The sequence below is a fragment of the Anser brachyrhynchus genome (genome assembly GCF_964034855.1).
Source record: "Anser brachyrhynchus genome assembly, chromosome: 2".
In the NCBI taxonomy this organism is placed as follows: domain Eukaryota; kingdom Metazoa; phylum Chordata; class Aves; order Anseriformes; family Anatidae; genus Anser; species Anser brachyrhynchus.
This window is the reverse complement of record NC_137695.1, coordinates 88,636,071-88,657,744: the sequence shown is the minus strand read 5'-3', so window position 1 is coordinate 88,657,744 and position 21,674 is coordinate 88,636,071. Positions and strand designations below refer to the sequence as shown.

General features: G+C 38.1%; 1 long non-coding RNA gene across 1 annotated transcript; it reads right to left on the bottom strand.

The window, feature by feature from the left end:
- Positions 1-17,557: 17,557 nt before the first annotated feature.
- Positions 17,558-19,380, bottom strand: LOC308191350. The gene is made up of 3 exons (XR_013947906.1): positions 19,171-19,380; positions 18,701-18,806; positions 17,558-18,622 (listed from the first exon to the last, which is right to left on the bottom strand). It is a non-coding gene; the product is annotated as an uncharacterized lncRNA (long non-coding RNA).
- Positions 19,381-21,674: the final 2,294 nt, after the last annotated feature.

Below are 21,674 nucleotides of genomic sequence, written 5' to 3'. Positions count from 1 at the left end.
TGTCTAGCTTTGATGATGACAGGCTGCTATCCTTCTTGCGTCCTCCCTGAAACATAGCCTTAGCTCTTTTCAATCTTTTGGTACAATTTTAAACATATCAGAAAGAGAATTATTTATAATTTAAAATGTTTTTATTGCAGTGTCTCAGACAGACCAGATTCATAAATTCCTTCCATCGGAATACTAAAAAACATCTTTTCTCCCCTCAGAACAGCAGTAGAAACAAAACAACAAAAGAGTGAATTAATTCTTATTGCAAAAGACAAACGTAAGTCTTCCTTTTCCCACTGGAATTTTAAACACATTAGTTTGCTATTCACCCAGGAAACCCCTCCAGTTATGCACTCTCCATCCTATTCTTTCAACTAGAAATGATGAAACTTTTGTAATAAATACATCCCAAAAAGCCAGTTTATTTCTGTTAAAATAATTGGAAACCTTCATTTCATCACTTATTGACATGTTTCTTATTGTATGTCATAGAATTCTGGAAGTTACATATTTATGACCAAACCTGGCAGTACTCTCTAGATTTATATACCAAACACAATCTCTTCCAATTTACAGCTTCAGTCGACACATTTAATACAGTGCATACATTTCCAATTATTCCTCCACCGAAGCAAGGAAAATACCAGCTAAGAAGCAAATTAGCTGCTAAAACATACAACCCAACCCTGCATCCAGAGCTTTCGTTAGATCACTCTAGAGACAAATTTAAGATTATTCTATAGATTGAGTTAGCTGACTACTAATTGACTTATTTTCATTTTCCATAGGTTAATTTTGCCAAAACCAAGAACACATCTGCTTCAGCTAATTCGAGCTAATTCACTCGCAGCAGGGATACCTGTACAAAAAAAACATGTATTAGTAGCTCTAGTTCATGCAAATGGAGCTAGAAGTTCTGAATTACTCTTGCAAAAAAATCCAAGTAAGCTAAAAACATGATACAGTCATGACAGTTGGCCCTTTGTAGTCCCTCTTGGAGGGGTGAATATCCATCAATTCAAAGACAGATAAAATAGACAAAGGTACTATACAGAACCTGGAAGACTTACAGTATCACAACATCCTCATACCATAATTTCAATATGAAGTATACAGAGACTACATTTTCACAATTCATTTAAAATATTATTCAATCTGAAATGACTCAGCAGTTTCAAGGAGTGTTCCTTACGTACACTGTTTGTGAGACTGGTCCCTAAACCAACATCAGAAACCAATGCAATATAACAACAGTACTTTTAGAGCATTGACAATTTCTGAAGGTCTGGCCTTAGAGTTAATCAAAAGCTATGAGGGTTGGGAGAACCAGCATTCTTTCCAATGTTCACTTTATGAAAATATTAGAATATATTCTGTAAAATACATGTGAAAGTATGTCTATCAATATACCAATTAACACAACCACCAAAGAGAACTTTTTGTGTTAAACTTTAAGATATGTATTACCAAAATAGTTGAGCTGTTTCATAATTTTCGCTGGCTTTCTTCACCCAGATTAATATTTAATCACCAACGTCTATCATATTCTTCAAGTGCGGTTTCCTGTAAAATGCCTAAGAACAGGAAGAACAGGAAGACTAATCCTGTTCGCTTCAATATCAGCTCATTGTATTGACAGTAAGACCAGAAAAGCAGACGAAAGGAATAGAAAAATTACTGAACTTTCCTGGAGATTTCAGGAGATTATATCACAATTCAATTACACCTTGATTATATTAAAGCAATGATTTTTATAACAGCAAAATAAATTATTAAAAATTAACAAGAGAAAGGAACACAAGACCCTGAATGGCAAAAAACAGTAAAGATTCCTGTTCTCAAGGCAAAAGTAGATTTTTCTGCTTCTGAATCAAACAAAAATAAAACCTGTGTGTGTGTTTTTTCCAAAACTCCCTTTCCTCAATAATCTCTACCCCAATATACTCAGTATTTTTGAACTTTTTTGTACCAGAACTTCTAGGCCCTTCAATATATCAGATGTTAATTTCAGCAGCCTGTAAACATGTCCTTAACTTACAAGAGGCGCTCATTAGCACCACTGAAACCTGAAAGATGCTTTTATTTGCCAGACATTTCAGGAGATATTTCCTGTGAAAGACCGTGATTATCCTCATATACAACTCAAAGCACATCAAACTTATACAACTGTGTCACACTTAAATCTTCTTCCAATTCATAAAATTCCCTTCAAAGGGAATATTGCATATTGAAATTGGCTATATTGCACTACAAAACTTTCATAAAACTGGCTGAATCTTTTCTAGCTTTTGTACGATAATCTACCTTATCCTTTTTAGTAATATTTTTTCTCTGCTGTTTTGCTGACAATGAAAAGGATATTATGAGGTATCTACAAAACCTAACACATTCTAGTTATAAGGGTTGCAAACTGTGAGTCAAGACAGTTGCGTTTTATTCCGCATTCCTTCAGTGACCTTCCCTGCAGACTAGGGCACATCACACCAAACCTCGATTTTCTTTTGTTTGCTCTCTTGATTTACCTTTCTGGAAGCTCTCCTGAGATCAGACTTTCCCTGTATCTACCAGTGTCCCAGGGAGGCCTCATACTCACCAAGGTCTTCTGGGTCTTTTGGGTCAGATTCTATGTATTAAATAATGAATAGGAAATGTTTGTGGCTTATAAATACACATGGGTGAGGCATTAATTGAAGCCAGAATGGCCAAGATTTTGAGCATCTGATATTGCAGATTTGCCACAGATACAAAGAGTATTCAATGTGGAAGAAAGATGCTCCTACCCAACAAGTTAATGTCACTGCCCCAATGATAAATCGCCAGTCTCCAAAAGAAAGAAATGGTGTAATCAACAAGATCTTTTGTGAAGCATTGAAGTGACCAGTGTCCCAGCAAGAGTCCAGAGAAAAGAAGCAATTCTTACACCCCAAAATATTCTGAACATGCTTATTCACCAATGTTTTCTTTTTCTTTAAAAGGGCTATATAATTCCTTCAGCAAGGAAATACAAATGTATTTCTTTCATTGTCTCATCAGGGTTAATTTTTTGGTTTGTTTTGAGTACTTTGTAAATTTTGTAGCAATATCAATAGAAAAAAAAGTAATACTGTTAACTGAATGACACAATGCCACTATAATTCATCACACACACAAAAAAAATAAAAAAAAAAAGAGAAAAAAGAGTATGTTAACATTTCCTGTTTAAAAAGTTTTAAAATATTGTGCTCTCTTTCTCTTTTCTGAAGAGAAGAAGGAATGGCAATGGCTTTAACTAGAGATAGAGTGATTCTCTGAGTCATTTCACTGATTCTGGTAGCCTCCAATTACTTTGTTTATTTGTAATTTAGAAATTCTTGAATCAGTAATGTTACTTGCAAAGCTAAAGTATTCACATAACACATTAAGTTCTCCTATCTGCCCGGAAACATGTCTATTTTGGACATGCTGGTAGAAGGATGAATGCTGAGATTTCACTGCCATATACATTCTTTATTACATAGAATAGGTATGTGTGTGTTTATTTTATTTTTTTTTTAATGTAGCTCTGTTAGATGTAGATATTACACTTGCTGAATTTTGGAACCCCCTAGCAGTTTAATTAGAGTGATTTTTAGTATCAAAGACTATACGCAGAGATTGATGTTACATACCTAATCAATGACTATTTTTGTCTGCATTTTGGCATTGATTGCACTTCCTACTATTATAATATCGTATCACAAAAGATAACTTAAAATGCTGCCCCTGTCCAATTCTGTTCTCTGTTTTTACACATAAATTCCTAAGACTGTCACACCAAAACTCCTAATTCTCTGTTCTATTCTTCCTACCCAAAATAATACGTTCAGGAGACAGTATGAAATGTAAAAAAGGCATTCTTGTTGCATTTAATACTGCTGAAGTAGTAAGTTTAATAAAACAAAATTAGAAAAAAAAAAGATGAAAAACTTTCATCAAAAGATCTATCAGAACTCAAAATACTTGAAAAACTTTTAAAAAGAGAATTATCTTTTTTGTAAGCAAAGGGAAATTACACAAAAGAAAGAAGAGCAGATATACATAAAAATTGGAATGATTGCTGAAAGAAAAGGAAGAATAAATATGAAAACAAGGCCTAAAGAAGAGGTCTCTGTATGAAAATTGGAGATACAGAGAAAGAAAAAAAGTGAACTTGTTTACATCTCCTATTCCTGTCCTTAAGGGCATAAGTAAATATTACAGAGGAAAGAACTGTTCTGAGATTCTGTTTTTGTTCCAGCATTGGAAAAAAATCTGGCTTTAATTTTCTGTCATGAAGCAGTGGAGTTAATTAGTTTCCAAAAAACAGAAATGCAACCACTTCTGTTTAAGAAGATGTGTATTGCAGTACAAATGTTTTGATCTCAGTTATGGAATATGCTGATTGTTCCCTGAAATTGTAACAACTTCAATTTATCCTTTACTCAACTCTCAAACCACAATTTCCAAGGAAATTCTCAGCTCATCTCCATTAAGGCAAACGGCATTGCTCTTCATTTTCCCCATTTATTTCTCTCACCCAGGCTGAATACAATTTAAAATATCTCTTGAGATAGTAGTGGCAGAGGGGGACAAAAGGTAGTCAGGCAGGGAATAAGAGAAAAAATGAGAGAGAAATCTTGCTAAATTAATTCTGTCCACAGAAAAGCTCTGAAAACAGTTATATTCTCATTTAGGCTGGGAAGGGAATATTACTTTTTGTATATAGCAGAATAAAGCAATAAAAATTTTAAATGCACTCAGCAACTTGGTAGGGAATTTTGTGTTATCAGTTAAAATTCAAGGAGCTGAACTGTTTGCCTAAAGGACATATCAGGGCTTTCTGTACCAGTGTTTTGAGGATTTTTTTCACGATGTATGGGAGACATGGTTCAGAAAGAGCCCTAGGATCTTTTCTAGTTCTTAGGCTTAAAATAAGCAAACTCTTACAGATACATTTAATTAATGGGTTCAAGAACATTAAGTCTGGACGAATGTAATAAAAAGGAACAACTGAAAGCAAGCTGTAAAAACAACCGTGTTAAGATAATTTAACCACAGTTAAAAGCTGGGAATCTTGGGTGTTTTCTAAATAGTAGTTAAAGGCCATTTTCAGTGAACAGCTCAAGCATCAAAATTGAGTAATGACTGAAAACAGCATTATTTCCTCCACAGGGGTAAGTTCCGTGTCTCAAGCTTTAAAAAACTATCTTCTTCCGGAGAAAAGAAATAGTATCCATCTGTCATCAGACATACAGAGGAGATTTGTGAAACGATAAAAACAGACATGCCTAAAATACTTACAAGTGGTGTTTCAACAGAGGTATTTTTGTCAACAAAAAGGAGCCCCACATTGGGAACCGCCTGTCTAAATGTCAGGAAGCGCTTCTTTATTGCACAGGTGATGGAGCACTGGCACAGTGTGGGGGACCAGTGGCCAAGTGGTTTGAACTACACAGCCAGCTGCTGCTGGGATCCAGATCTGGCAAAGCAGGGTAGGAGACATGATGGAGATCTGGCATGTGTGTACTGGAAGAAGGCTGTGTGGTCAAAGCAAAGGAAAGCAAAGACCAGCCCCCACTAAAATAGCTTTACCAACAAGAGGATTGTACGTAGTTTCATATTTCAGGAAAGCAATTTTAGGGATGGCAAATCATCGCATTGCATTTTAAAAGTATCCTGTGGCCCTTCCCCTTAGCCCCCAGTATATTACTTTTCATCAAATCAACTGATTCTTATCTGAAAGTGAAAAAATGGAGCTTACTGAGCCCCAGACAGCCCTATTTAATTTCTCCTAGCTTCTGGGTAAGGCTGAAGCAGGCATTTATCAGTGATCCATAAAATTACAATTGGGCATTTTTGCTGCCAATCAACTTCTATCCTAACTTTCTTTATTCCCAAATCCCCACAGTGCAAAGGGACATTTGTTTCATTCTTCAAAGTAAAAATAAAACCCTCTCATTGCAAAACAAATTTTGAGGCAATCTAGGCAGAATTTTAGCATCTTCACTTATTAACCTCATTGTTCCTGGCCACTTCAAATTCCTCTTCTTTACTTGCTCCTATGCATCTCAGTTGAATCACCCAGGGTGCAGTTTGCATCCAAGTTTGACTGAGATCTAAAACCATTTTCTGTTTTTTTACCTTAAGTGCTCTGGTGCATAAAAGCCCTGGTAAGCATTTTCAGATTATGACTGAAATGCCTGTTAAAAACCGAAAGCAGCACAGGAAAACCTGCTGCTGTTTCTCAAAACACAGCTGTGCATCCCCAGCTTTTGGTCCCAACTAAGGAAGTGACCCCTCATGGAATGGGTAACGTGACTTTAGTTTCTACCTCATATACCTAGCAATTAAAGGAGGCAGTTTTCACCCTCACAGTGCTAATTTGTTTGATGAGGGTGACCCGAGCACAGGCCACATGCTCACTGACAGGGCAACATTTGGGTGAGTGATGGCATTAAGTTCTGTCAAGAGCCCAGGGATTATCAGACCAGGCTTCTGTCATATCTCTGCTAGTACTGGCTTTCTTAACAGAAGTCTCTGAAAGTCATGGCTGGTGTCCATGCCCACTAACAGTGCCATTTAGGAGTGAGAGAGAGAAAGATGTATCATAAGACTCTGTTCCCCAACCCAACTCTGCTCAGCTAGCAATGGGATGTTAAACACATATGTATATAAAACCTGTCCAAGAATTTCATATTTGCTTTGAAAGAAACCCATTTTGCATTGAAAGAAACCCATTTTGCTAGAATATATCCACAGGTCTACAGAAAAAAATTCTGCTAAGCATTTACAAGGAGCAGCACAAGCGGAGGCGTACTTGCTTGATGCCAGCTTGTATTGGATACAAGGAACTCTCAACAGCCTGTGCTATACCCACAGACACGCTGAGAAAAAAATGAGACAGAATAGGTAATAACAATAGAGATTGTTTTCCAGAACAGTCTTTAGTAAGCAACTTGCTTATCTAACTACCAAAATAATCTTTTTCCACAGTAGTTATTTATACTCCTCTGTGGGACTTTAAAGGCATTTCAAAATCTTTCATTATTCACACAATGGTTCTTGTTACAGTTGGCTACAGAAATAAACTACAGATAAAATATAAGCCTACGGAGTAGTTTTCAGGCTCAGGTTTCTTCTACAATCTCCACAGAGCACTGAAAAAGTGCTGTAGTGAAGAAACCAGGTCCTTTGCAGTCATTTAAAACTGCCCTTATTCTAGGTAACAATATTGTGTCTGAAAAATGCAAGGTAAAATGAGAAAACATAAAATACAGAGAAAACACAGAATAAAGAGACAGGCATGTGGAGAAATAACAAATGTTTGCACGGTTGCCACTGAAAGTCTAAATTGTAGGAGTTCCTTTGCTGGGGTTGAAAAAAAATAAAATTTCAATAGCACAGAGTCAAAGCTTGACAAATTACATAGTTCAAATGACAAAGTGGAGACAATAACTCCGGAAGAAATCACTCTGTGCTCATTTACAGCAACCTCTTTAATATATACTAGATAAATTTATACAATCACGAAAATAAAAGACTATGCCACTTCAGCATTTCATAGCCCTTTTGCAGATGCCTACATCAAAGAATTGTCAAAATGACTTAAAATTGTCACAGTTTTGTAAAAATTTTTTCACAGATCACGCAGCAGGGAACACAAATCACAGTGGAGAACATATACACTGTAGGTGTACACATTCAGTACCTCCATAATAGCTCTTAAATGGGATCCAGTTGACTGGCAGCTGTCACCATCAGTTCATTTGTAAGAAATAGTCATCCTACCCCTACAAATCGGTAAAGAGAATAAAGATACATTTGAAAATATTTGATTGGAGGTCCCATGAAACAGACACTGAAAACAAAACAAAACAAACAAAAAAACCCCACCTTTTTTTCTTATATATTGATACGTATATAGATGATTTTAAAATGAAGGTAAAGGATAGCAAAAATTGTTTATTTTTATAACTGAAATCACAAATATTTAGTAATATTTGAGATCACTGTTGAAATTGAAGTGACTGTTTCAGCTATAATAAAAACCCTTCCTATATTTTTTGATATGATGACAGATGTCTGAATAAAATTTGTATATAACTTCTTACTGGTCTTTGAGAAGGTGTCATGTTAATATAGGGGTATTTTGTTAATAACTCACTGGCTAAAACATAACTGTCAAAGTTCATGGGCAATGAAAGCCATAAATATCTCAAAAATTTCTTATATAGCAGGACACAGAGGCTGGTAAAGAGACTCAGAGGTTAAAAATCTGCCCTTAAATAGAAAATGGATATTGAGTTATTTCTGTGAGTGTTAGCAACAAGAGGGTTTTGCATAACTGACTGTACTTTAGAGGTTGTCTATACACAAACAGCATCAGTAATATTTCACATCTTCTGTTTGATAGTTGTGGTGGTTTTACTCGGGTGGGTGGCCGAGTTCCACCACCACCGCTCTCTCACTCGCCCTCCTCAAAGAGGAACGGGGAGAAAATACGATGAAAAGGGCTCAAGGGTTGAGATAAGGACAGGGAGATCACGCAGTAATTATTGTGATGGGCAAAACAGACTCAGCACAGGGAGATAGTAAGATTTATTGCCTATTACTAACAAGCTGGAAAAGCGAGAAACAAAGGAAAGAAACCCAAAGCACCTTCCCACCCATCCACCCTCTTCCACCTCCTCCCCCCGAGCGGTGCAGGGGAACGGGGGAATGGGGATTATATAGCACTCTCTCTATATATTATATATTATATATTATATATTATATATTATATATTATATATTATATATTATATATTATATATTATATATTATATATTATATATTATATATTATATATTATATATCATATATCATATATCATATATATATTATATATATATATATTATATTATATAGCGGTCTATAGCGCTTCTTCGCCACTGCTCCTTCTCGGTCACTCTCGTCCCCTGTGCTGTGGGGTCCCTCCCACGGGATGCAGTCCTTGCTGAACTGATCCGGCGTGGGCTTCCCACAGGCAGCAGCTCTTCAAGAACTGCTCCAGATACGGCTCCGTACCACGGGGTCCATCCCTCAGGAGCAAACTGCTCCAACCTGGATCCCCCACGGGCAGCAGCTCCTGCCAGGTCACCTGCTCCTGCGTGGTCTCCTCTCCACGGGCTACAGGTCCGGCCTGGAATCTGCTCCAGCAGGGGTCTTCCACAGGCCGCAGCCTCCATCGGTGCAGGTCCACCTGCTCCACCATGGTCTCCTCCACGGGCTGCAGTGTGGAACCCTGCTCCACCGTGGTACTCCATGGGCTGCAGGGGGACAGCCTGCTTCACCATGGTCCTCACCACAGGCCGCAGGGGACTTCTGCTCCGGCGCCTGGAGCACCTCTCCCCCTCCTTCTTCACTGACCTTGGTGCCTGCAAGGCTGTTCCTCACTCCTCTCCCTCTCCCAGCTGCTGTGTGGCACAGCGTTTCTTTTTCCCCCTGTCTTAAATATGCTCTCACAGAGGCGCAAAACAACATCGCTTATTGGCTCGGCTCTGGTCAGCAGTGGGGCCCTTACCAAACATGGGGCAGCTTCTAGATCCTTCTCACAGAAGCCACCCCTATGGCCCCCTGCTACCAAAATCTTGCCACGTAAACCCACTACAATAGGATTCATAAATATGAAGCAACTAGATTTACACGGGTAACTATGGTTTGTTATATTTAAATTTACTTGATATGGACTTATGGAATAGATGAGGCTTGGTCTTTTGCATTTGTCTGTGTCACCAGTGAGGGGAAGTTTGCTGACATTTCAGCAAAACCAAAATGAAAATATGTTTCAGATCTCTGATCTTTACTACCACCACCACCACCACCCCAAAAAAGCCTAATATTTTAAATTATATTTTTCTGTTATTATATGTTTATTATAGTTATTATAACTATATTATTAGTTGACATCATTGTAACCTATCTCAAGCTCAATGTCAGTATAAGCTACAAAGTTATTTAACTTACTTTGACATTTAAGTATTTACTACCTACATTTTTATGATCAACTAGCAAAATTAAGAATATTTATTATAAAATATGAGAATTTGTTAAAAGGAACATACAGCAACTTTAGAAGGTTCAGGATGAATATATATATATATATTTCTTTATTTTTTCTCTAGCTTAGGTGTTTTTTTAATACTTGCATCCATTAATACTTTAAAGTTAGAAAATGATTTTTTAATTGAGAAATTGCAAGTGTTTTCTTTCACTAAAAAGAGAGTAATGAAGCAAATATGAAAAGCTGAATTCTACTAGTTTAAAAATCTTGAATCACACAAAAGGTGCACAGTTTTGTGGTTTAAAAAAAAAGCAATGCCAAACACTTTATTAGTAACTCTTCTTTTTATATATACATATCCATTATTATATTTCTTTTTATCAAATAGTAGCTTATGTTTTTCATTTAATTTTAATTTTTATCCTAAATTAATTCAACACAAGAACTAGATAATACTTACAAAATTTAAAAGAAGTAGGACATATTTATAATATGAAATATATTCTTGTGTGTGGTATGTCTGCACATATTTGGAGAAAACGTGCATCAGATTTGTTTAAACTTTACATGTAGCTGTTCATCAATTTAGCAATAAACCCTAACATTTCCTTTCTCTGAGGGGAAGCAAAAAGTAAAAACTAAAAAGTTGATATGTGAATCAAAATTTGTGCACATTCATTAATCTGTGGATAAAGTAAATGGTTACCATTTCATCTCCCACTTAGCTGTATGGGTTAAGTCAGTCCCAGCTAACATAAATACTATGCTTGTAGTTATGCTATGTGCTTAATTCTGGCACATACTTCAACCACTGTATGGTAAAACTCATCTACCCTCCTTGACATATATAACATAATGTGCTATGTTGCTCATTTTTTACTACTGCATTTCATAGAGTAGATAAAAATATTTTTAAAATATACAAAATTCTGTTTCATTTCTGCTTTTCCGCAGACAAATACAAACAATTTGAATTGCACAAACTGGTAGTAAACATGCTGCTGTGTATGACATTCAAGGAATTATTTAGCAGTCAATCACATAATAATTTGGCATCAGGCACTCTGTATTCTGAGTTTTGCAAGGCTCTGTGTAGAGACAATGTTGCTTAGGGGAGGCTATCTGTGAGCAGCAGGACAGCTGTCTTCCACTGTGATTAAAATCAGTTCCTGAGAATGAATTACTCCTGGGGCTTAAGACTTCTGAAATGAAAGCTTCTGTGTATGGTGTCTGTTCCTCTGCATGGTATGGTCTCTGACTGGTTTATATAATTGAAAGAAATCAGTTATGTTTGCTCTGATAGACAGCCCAAATCTCTCTGAAATACTATGCTTGCATTATACCTTGCAAAAGCATGTTTCAAACCTGCCCCAGCTGATGGGGAAGACCTAAACACGCGTTTTACCTTCACCCCACTAACTTTCAGCCACTTCATCGAGGACTGTTTTCCTTATCGTTGCGGTGTGGGAAAATGCAGATGTACAGCAAAATCTAAAAGTCAGTTTAAAAATCAAAACAAAACAAAACAAAAAAAAGTTGATTGCCCAGATGATAGTCAGTAAAGAATCATTTTGCAGAAGTGAAATTTTGAAGAAGTTTTGAAAGACTCAACATACTCATAGAGTGGTATATAGAGGAATTAGAATCCTAATTATGTTTTATTAATATAAAAATTAACTTCCCTGGCATCTGAACCTTAAACCGTCTAACTGTATTCTGTAAATGCTGGGAAGAATATAGCACAAGTGGAAAAGAAGGAAATATAGTTTTATACAGTGTATTTCTGATGTCTGTCTTCTCCTAATAGCTTCCAAATGTGCACCTGAGATCATCATCTGACATCCTTTACTAGTCTCCTAAAGAAACTACCTGCAGGCATTTTTCATCTTGTCATTTATACGCAGTTTTATTAAATAAAGGAAATGTAATGGCCTGCTGACCGTTTTACTTTTGTGTGTGTCAAAAAAGATGTATTATAGTAATTAAACTGTACTTGTTGGACCCAGTTCCTACCTATATTTCTGAGCTGTTCTAAAGTATGTAAAGGACAAGAAAGAACCAAATGATAAATAATGAGTTAGTGGTTTTATTCTAATTAATATAATTACAGATTGGCTGCACCTCAACTATATCTCAGCTCTTTAAATGACTCTCCAATTATAAGTGGAAATCAGCAGCAATCTCTCCATCAATTTCAGGTTAAACCATCTTTTCCTATCTCCATGTGGCAAAGGGTCTAAATATTGACTACAGGAAATGGCTTAAATAATGATATGAATTATTCTTTTTTTAAAAAAATCAAGAGCTTCTATTCAAAGGAAAGAGGGAAGGAAGGAGGGAAGGAAGGAGGGAAGGAGGGAAGACAATTAAGAACCAAAAGAACCCTATAACCCCCTGACTGTTGGCCAAGCTGCCTTCTGACTACCCTGCTCACTTCCACACTTGGTTCCCCCTGGATCACACCAAAGTGTGACACCTAAACCCCCATCCCTGCAGCACGCTATAATAAAATTTATCAAGTGCTCCATATCACACCTCATTTATCTCTCTTGCCCACACTGCTGAAGCCTCCTGAACCCATCATGTCCTCTTGAGCACTCGTGAACTCGAGAAGGGTAAGAGGAGCTAGAGCGTACAGACATGCATACAGAGGTGCCATGGGCAGCAGGATGTGGTCTTTGGGATCATCTGGCTGTTACACCTCAGAAACCATGACGCGGGAGCACACCAAACACCAGGTGTGTCTCACTGGATTACTAGCATCTTGCTGGAGGTGAGGCTTACCCTGGCTCAGAGATGCTGGGTACAGGCTTTGAGAACCTTCTTGCTCCAAAGGCACTGGTACAGACTGGACAACACAGCTGTGGTGATGATACCACCAGTGTGGTATAGCAGGGTGTAGATGCAGATCTCATCTTTTCCACACTGATCTCAGGGCAAAACTATTCATCTCAGAATATTAAGAGTATTCTGCTGCTATGTGCCCAAGTGCAAATATACTGCAAGTATCTACCACAAGGTCTTTTTGTATGAGGCCCAAATGTGTATATATGCTGAGAACACTGCACGTGCAATGTGGATACATGCAAAACTGATTTTTTCCAGTGGACACATCTGTGAGCAAATAATCCCTTTTGTCACTATTTTGTAGAAAATATTCACATGCATTAAAACAGTGAAGACATCTGTAATTTCAATTTTGTTTCATGTCTACAACTGTTCTAACCAAGATTAGTATTTTAACACAAATACATAAAACCTGTATGTGGATCCATCATTTATGTTAGTGAAGAAAAATGCTCACTGTAGGTCCACTGACCCACTCAGGTTACTTGTGCTTCTTGCTGCTGCTCGGGGGGGGGTTCATCTCTACAGTCATTTCACTTTGAAATAACTCCTATGGTAGCTTCTAGTTTGGAATATCTTTAAAACCTCTGGATTCCACCATACATTTTCATATTGTTTAAGAATTTCTATCTGTTAGATATTAGGTTAGACCTAAGAAAGAAAAAAGGGAAAGGGAAAGGGGAAAGAAACATTAAGGAAAACAGATGAGATAATCCTTTACCAATTTGGAATGTTATTCTTTCATTCATTCCTCCCTTCCTTCAACTACTAATAATGAAAAGCTAGTTAAATCATTTTATTTTCTATTCCTGTGTGAGGGATAAATGTGTCCACTAGAGCTATTAATGATTCCTCAGAAAATGGGAGGCATTCTAATTCACCTTATTTTCTGATCTTCTCTGACTGCAAAATACTTAACAGGCTTTTCACAATTGTCCTGGGATTCATGACATTGGTAAGGTAGGAGACATAACCTCATGCTTCCTACTGGGACTGCATCTCTCATAATTTAAATTATACTCCACTGTTATTGTCCACTCCTATTGCAATTCCTAAGAGACTGAATCTAAAACGTGATGCTTGAGCTCGGTAACAGATCTCTTCATTGCAAATTTGAGAATATTAGTTTATGAAGAAGCTTGGAGCAAGAGGTTTTTGGTAAACAGGTTAACTAAACATTCTGAGAAATTCTTCTCTGTAAATTTAATATATTTCCAATGTTTCTTTTCAAATTTGCCTTCCAACAGATAGTGCCTTCCTGATGATCTGCTCTCTTTGACCAATTTTTCAAACTCATCTTTTTCAAACGCAGTAGAATCAGGTAATCTAATCAAGTCCTGCATATCTACCAGGAGAGAACATCCAGCTTACTGCATCCAAAGTCATCAAGAAAATATTTAGTTAGAAAACGTCAGAAAGCAGAGGAGCAGATTGGGCCTTGGGCAAGGGAGCAAGGGCCACTGGTGACACAAAGCCACTGGGTGGGCACTCACCCCTGGACTGCAGCTCTGTGACACCCAGACAGGTGACCAGCACACACCAGGACCGGGGACTGAACTTAGAGCAGCCCCCAAGCTGGGGGGAGCTCCCAAGGGGGCTCCTCACAGTCCTCTCCCCCCCAGATTCCTCCCAGCCATGGGGCCCAGGACCCATGGCTGCCTCCCAGAAGGGCTGGCCAGGCACCAGGGCCTTACAGAAAACTTCTGAAAAACTTGTCCTCCATGTAATATGAAGAGTAGAAAAATCATCCAAGGCTAATCCCTCATGACGCGACTCATACACTTTTCTCCTCCTAACACCATTCAACTGAATTCACAAGGGTTTGCTACGAGCTTTGTTTACAAAGTCTGGAATCGGACATCTTCACGTAAGATGTACTACATGAGAAACAGACAAAGAGGTGACCAAGTAGGCTGCTGACTGAGTAATGTATAGATGGGGTTGTGTCTATTCATCTTTGTGTTTTCATATTTGTGTTTTCATCTTTGTGTTTTTGTTCATCTTTCTGTGTTCCTATTGACCCCGTTCACAAGCCTGTTGCCTCTCTGATATGGAAATTACACCTGAATTACATCTTCCGCTTTCTGATGGTGCCTACCTTGCTTCCTACACAGTATGAGTAGTGTGTATGAATTACATATATAAAAACAGACATATATAACCAGTTCTTTAATAACCTCATGTCCTCACTGATGTATAAAGAATTCTCTAGAGAACGGTATTATAAAACTCCATGAAACAGTATCACCTTTAGTTTACAGACATGTGAGGACCATCATCAGGGAAGTATGCATTTTACTTCACATCAAAGTAGTTGTGAGAGAGAAAACATAAAGTAGGAGCTGTATTTATGTTCTCTGCCTTCAAAAATAATGAGCAAATGATCAATAAAGTCAAAAATTGCATACACAAAGGAAGCGTTTTTGACATTTTGCTTGTAAACTTTTGAAACTAAGTACTGCAACATATGAATAATTCCAAGATCCTAGCAGGATTCTGCAAGTGTTAGCCATGTGTATAAATAATGAGTATGTCCAGAAGTGTGATAAAAACAAACAAGAAGCAGATAATAAATAGGCAATCATAAAACCCAAGAATTTTCAGCCAGGTCACCTAAACTGTTAATCATCAACTTCCAAACAGGTCTCAGAATTATTTTAAACACAGAATTAACAATGCTTTTATGTATATTAATAGACTTTTAGAAATTGTTTCTAAACTACTGTATTATAATAATAAAACAGTTCATTAAATGACTTCTTCAGGCAGTTCACCTCATCTGCATTTTAATCTTCCATTTAGTTCTTCTAAGACTAACACATTATTAAGACAGTAAATGTATTTGCTAGAATTCTAAATTAAGAGATAATGTCAGAATATTTAACTGACAAAAAAAAAGGCAATAAAATATAAAAGGTAGAATACTAAAACTAGAAGTTACTGACATTATTTTAGTTAAAGAAAGAAAATGCAGTCTTTGAAGAACAGTCACAATTTTAACACCTAGCTCTTGCATAGTCCTTTCAACAACTTGGTCACAAACTACTATACAATGAAGTCAGTATCACTACCTCTGCTTTTCAGATGAATAAAGTGGTTCAAAGAGAAAAATAACTTCCAAAAATTGACCCACACATTGACCTAGGTATCCAAATGAATCTCTCTAGTCTCCATAAAGCATTCCGCTAAAGAGGCCATGCTGCCTTACCAACGATATTTAAGAGGAAAAGCAAACAGAAGTGGCTATAATTACTGGTATGTGTTCAAATTCTGCGTGTCAAACTATGAGATTTGACTCTTTCCCCTGTCCACAATAAAAGCAATAATCTGAATCATTTTTTTACTGAAGAAATCATGATTATACTGAGGGATATATAAAGACAGTCTACAGTCTAACTGAAGAAATGTAGGATGTCATTAAGCGGTTCACTTTATTCTGGATATATTCTGTTGTGAAATATAAGGTACTATATATGTACTGAGTTTACCCGATAAGAGTTTGGTAGCAGGGGCGCCCTCTGTGAGCAGAGCCCAGCAGCTGCCCCATGTCAGATCAGAGCCTGCGCCAGCCGGCTCCAAAAGGGACCCACTGCTGGCCAGAGCCGAGCCAGGGAGCGACAGTGGGTGGGCCTCTGAGACAGCAGAGTTAAGAAAGGGAAAAAACTACTGGACAGCAGCACCTGGGAGAGAAGAGTGAGAAGCAGCCCTGCAGACCTCTAGGTCAGTGCAGCAGGAGGGCAGGAGGAGCTCCAGGCACGCAGCAGCAGTTCCCCTGCGGCCTGTGCAGAGGCCCCTGGTGGAGCAGGCTGTCCCCCTGCAGCCCACGGGTCCCACACGGAGCAGATCTCCACGCTGCAGCCCGTGGAGGAGCCCCCGGTGGAGCAGGTGGATGTGGCCTGGAGGAGGCTGCGGCCCATGGAGAGCCCCCGCAGGAGCAGGCCCCGGGCCGGAGCTGCAGCCCGTGGAGAGGAGCCCACGCAGGAGCAGGGGGTCTGGGGGGAGCTGCCGCCCGTGGGGGACCCGTGCTGGAGCAGTTTGCTCCTGGGGAATGGACCCTGTGGTATGGAGCCATGTGGGAGCAGTTCTGGAAGAGCCTGTGGGAAGCCTACACAGCCTCCGTTTGGGAAAAACAGCATCCTGTGGGGGCAGAGAGTGAACGTGAACTAACAGCAGATGACAAAGTGTTACGGACTGGCCACAGTCCCCCTTCCCCTCCGTTGCTCTGGGGAGGAGACAACAGGCAGGGGGATGGGGGGGACAGGGAGGGAAGGTGTTCTTTGTTTGCTTTTAGTTTCTCACTGTTCTTGCCTGTCAGAAGTAGGTAATAAATTACATTAAACCCCCTATGCTGAGTCTGTTTTGCCTTTGACAATAATTAGTAAGTGATCTCCCTCTCCTTATCACAATCCTTGAGCCCTTTTTGTCATACTTCCTCTGTCCTCCTTTGAGGAGGGGGAGTGAGAGAGAGGTTCTGCTGGAGCTCAGCTACCCACCAGGGTAAAACCACCACACGATAACCAAGATTGCTGCAGTAAGAAAAAATTGGCATTGATTGGCCACAGAAATGTTAATGGAGCTCAGAGCTACATGGGAGCTATCAAGAATCCTGTTAGGTATTAGATAAAGTTCATGATTGCAGGGAATCCTTTCTAACGATAACGACTTTTATTACAGATAATGGATAATCTGCTGCGCATTTCTTACCACTGAGCATACAAGGTGTCAAATTCAGTTCAGGTGACTACATGGAGCAACAAGGGTTTTGCCTGCATTATGCCTAGACTTTAATTTTGGGAAGCTTTGTCCTTATTTGCCATAGCGGTTCGTTACATTTCAGGTTGTGATGAAGTTTCCATTCAAGTTCTCCTTATCAGCTGTATCATATTTATTTATGCATACAATGCTTTAAAAATATGTATATAATTCATTATTTATAATATATATGTATATACACCAGTACTTTAAAGAAAATATACAGTATTTTTTAGAATTTTTCTGTCAAATATTGTCTGGGAGTGCACATTAACAGCTTTAGAAATGACAACTTGATGCGTCCATAAGCCACAAGATGACTTTCCTTGGTCTTATGACACCAAAAAGGAATGACATTACATAGAAATGCTCCAGACAGCGGTAGATGAAAGGGAGAAAGGGAGACAGACCATCAGAGAAGTCTACTACATGTGGAAGAAAAAGCAATGACTTTCTGGAAGAAAGGATAAAATGATTGTCATTTTATTCCAAACTTCCCATAGCTCCATATCAGTGAAACCACTGTAAGGAAGAAGCAGCAGAAAATGTGTAATTGCCATTTCAGTCAACATGCATTATAAAAAACATGACTGAGCCCTTTTGACAAGGAAAATCTTCACTAGGAGCCTTTAAGCAGAGGGATCATTATGCCTGAATCCTTCTGACACAGGCATTACATTATGGTATTTATTGAGAACAGCTGCAGAAGTTTGATGAGTAAGTGAGACTCACATGCTTCATAGTATAGACTGAGTACCATTTTCACCAGCTTCCAGAAGTCTTTCTACACCATAACCATAGGCTCTTGGAATGACAGCCATCAGTAACACGTTTTGTAAGAACAGCTCTCCACCACCTTTTGGGAAGGAGTTGAAAATCATGTAAGAAAATGATGGAGTTAAACATACAAGTTCTATATCTCCCCAGGATGCAGATCCCTCCTCTTGCTGTGGCCTGCACTTCTACCTTCTTATCCATAAACTGCATACTTCTCCTAGAAAACACCAGTGTTACAGCAGCACTAGCAGATCATTGACAGGTAAAATGATTTTCACATGGTGAAATGACTCACAGTTAGGTAACAACGCATGGCTGGTATCTTTTAGCCTTCCAATCCAATTTTACCTCAAAGGAGATGAACAGGACCCTTCAAAGCCATCACAGCAACAAACACCAAGCTGTTAAAAAAGCAGGAATCCAGAGTGATGTTCCCTGGTCATCTCACTTATAAGACGTTGTATCACTACAGCACTTGTCGATCTCTTGCCATTATTGGGAAAATTGTAAGAGTTTATAGAAACTCCCCTAAAGAAACTACTTTTTCCAGTGATATAACACCTCAATCATGCAACACAGTATAGAGATGATATGGCAAATTCATGTCCCATAGCGAGGCGTATCATCCGTTTCGATTATCTTTGCATGGATATAGAATGAAAATGAAAACAAATATAAAAGAAGTGTATATATATAAAATCAGAAGTAATGATTAATTCAGGCAAATGGTAATAGACAAATTATCTGCAAGTGCGTAACGCTTACCCCGCTTTACTATTATTTGATCATTGATAATTATAATGTACAAATTTGTACATTCTGTTATGCTAAAGACTAAATTGATTAAAACAGATAGTACTAAGTTATATGTCTAACACATTACATTTAGGAAAGCAACGTCTGGCATATTAATAGTAATGTAGATTTTTGTAAGGGGCATTGCTGTATTTAATGCTGTATTGTAAAGAATGGGAGTGGAGAACTAAATCCTGACCAGACAACCCCCATGCCCCTTATGTTCTCCTGTTTAGCAGGTGACTGTCATCATCTCATCTAGGCCTTGAGACTCCCTCCCGAGAGATACTCAGAAACACACACCTTTCTAAGTCAAGGGTCTTAAGTGGAATTTAGGCCACCTGTAGCAGTTTAATCATAATATGCACCTTGATCAGGTTTAGAAATACAGTATGACATCTTCACTAATCAAGTAGCCTAATTACAAATTTCATATTATTATGCCACTTTAATTTAATAATGTGTCATCTGATTTAAATACTGATTATTACATTGATCTTTGGAAAAGCAGTTTTCCTTCTTAATTTTAACCTCTCTACCTCATACCTTAATTCTTCAAATGCAAAGTGTTTCACTAATATTGCCATTATTTTTTCTGATTTTCTAAGAAACTTATGGTTGTGAACTCCCCAGTTCCCTTTAGCCAGTTTTGAAGCATTCAGTTACAACCTTTGACAAGCCAAGCCTGGAACATAATGTTAACTAATTGAAACTCCCAGAAAATGTATTTAAGAGAAGTTATCATCTACCAGTTTCTTTAGCAGAATATTTGTATCTGATGATACCATTATCACTCTGTTTTGCATTAAAGCAGATTTTTATTTACATGACTTTAGCTCATTACATTATGACAAATCTCTGGCTCTTACCAAAAAGCCCCTTCATGACAAAACCATATCTACAGCTATTGCTGAAGAAATAGTGAGATATTCCTCTTAGGATCCCTCTTTAAGCAGCCATAACTAACTAGAGAATTATTGCTCATTTTCATTCTTGACTTTCTTCATGGCCTCAGGGAATACATTTGTTCATAATCATCTGTCGTTAATAGGATATTAGTGCCTCATTTCCTTAAACGTACATACTGTGTCTCTGCTCTGACAGTGTCTTCCTGCACAGTACTATGCAATACAGTGTTTCACCCTCTACGATAACGCAAATAATAAAAAAAAATCTTCCTGCATAGCAAAGCTATGCAAAGTCAACTTCAACTAACCCATAAAAGCCTTTTCCCACATGATTTTTCATCAGCAAATTGTTGTGCATGTATTTTTGGCACTCAGTAAATCTCATTACCTCTGTCAAGTTATAATTTTACGATCTTGTTTTAAATATACGCCACCTTCAAAATGGATGTAACCCTGACCAGGGGAAAGAGCTGCACAAGTCATTCCTATATACTTGTGGTAGACACAGAGCATGGATTACAGACTAATGAATGGCAATTAAAATGATCGGGCACAGGCTTCACTATAATACCAGGGGATTTGCGATGCCACTTTTGTGCAGATCACTGGGCTGACCTTTCAGCCTAGTCGTGTTTCCATTTCCAGAACACTGCCTCATTTCTCCTCCCTCTGATTCCTTCCTGGAAACTAGACTGGTGCTGCTGCCATCAACCCTGTGCTCCGCCAATAAGGAGTAAATTCAGGGCACTCCTTTTTCCTGCACCCTTTTTTCCCTTGCCGGTAGTGCTTTCCCTTCTCTAACAGCAGCAGCTGTGAAGTTGGCCAGCGGGCCCTGTGGGGCATACATGGGAGAATGAGTTATGCCATGACTTTCATCTTTGATCTTACCAACTTTTACCTTAAAGGAGATCAATAGGATACTTCACAGTCATCTCAGCAACAAACACCAAGATCTTAAAAGACAGGAAGCCAGAGTGATGTTCCCAGATAAAGGTTTAGTAACTAGCATGTCCTGCTAAATTGATGTGTGCTGAAATAAACTTGGTAGTCATATCTTCCTTTTCTCTTTAAAAAGTAAATATAATAATTTCTTTATGAAAACTGATAATATAATTAAAGTAAGAGGTAACTGGTATATTCAAAGCTTATCCAAGCTTAGCTATTCCTGATTTTCTGTCTTAGATGAGACTTCACTGAATGCTGCAGAAAAGAAGATGATAACAAAATAGATTAAGTAAATAAAATTATTGAAGATGATGAGAAATAGATGTCAACAAAGGAAGATATTTAATGAGTATTTTTTAACTGGAAGAGTCTGTCCAAAAGCTCCAAAATGTTTGTATTCTTACATCTAAGAATTTAGAAAATATGGATAAAATAGTTATAATAACCACAAATAGCACTCATAAAATAAACAGTAGCAAGTATCCTCTTTGAGGTTATAAGCAGTGCTTCGGCTCTCTCCAGATGCATCTGCAGTCTGAGTTCTCAACATCATCAAGTATTCTGAAATCATATGTCTGGGTTTCACACGTAACAGTGTGTGCACAGTTTATTCCCCTGTCC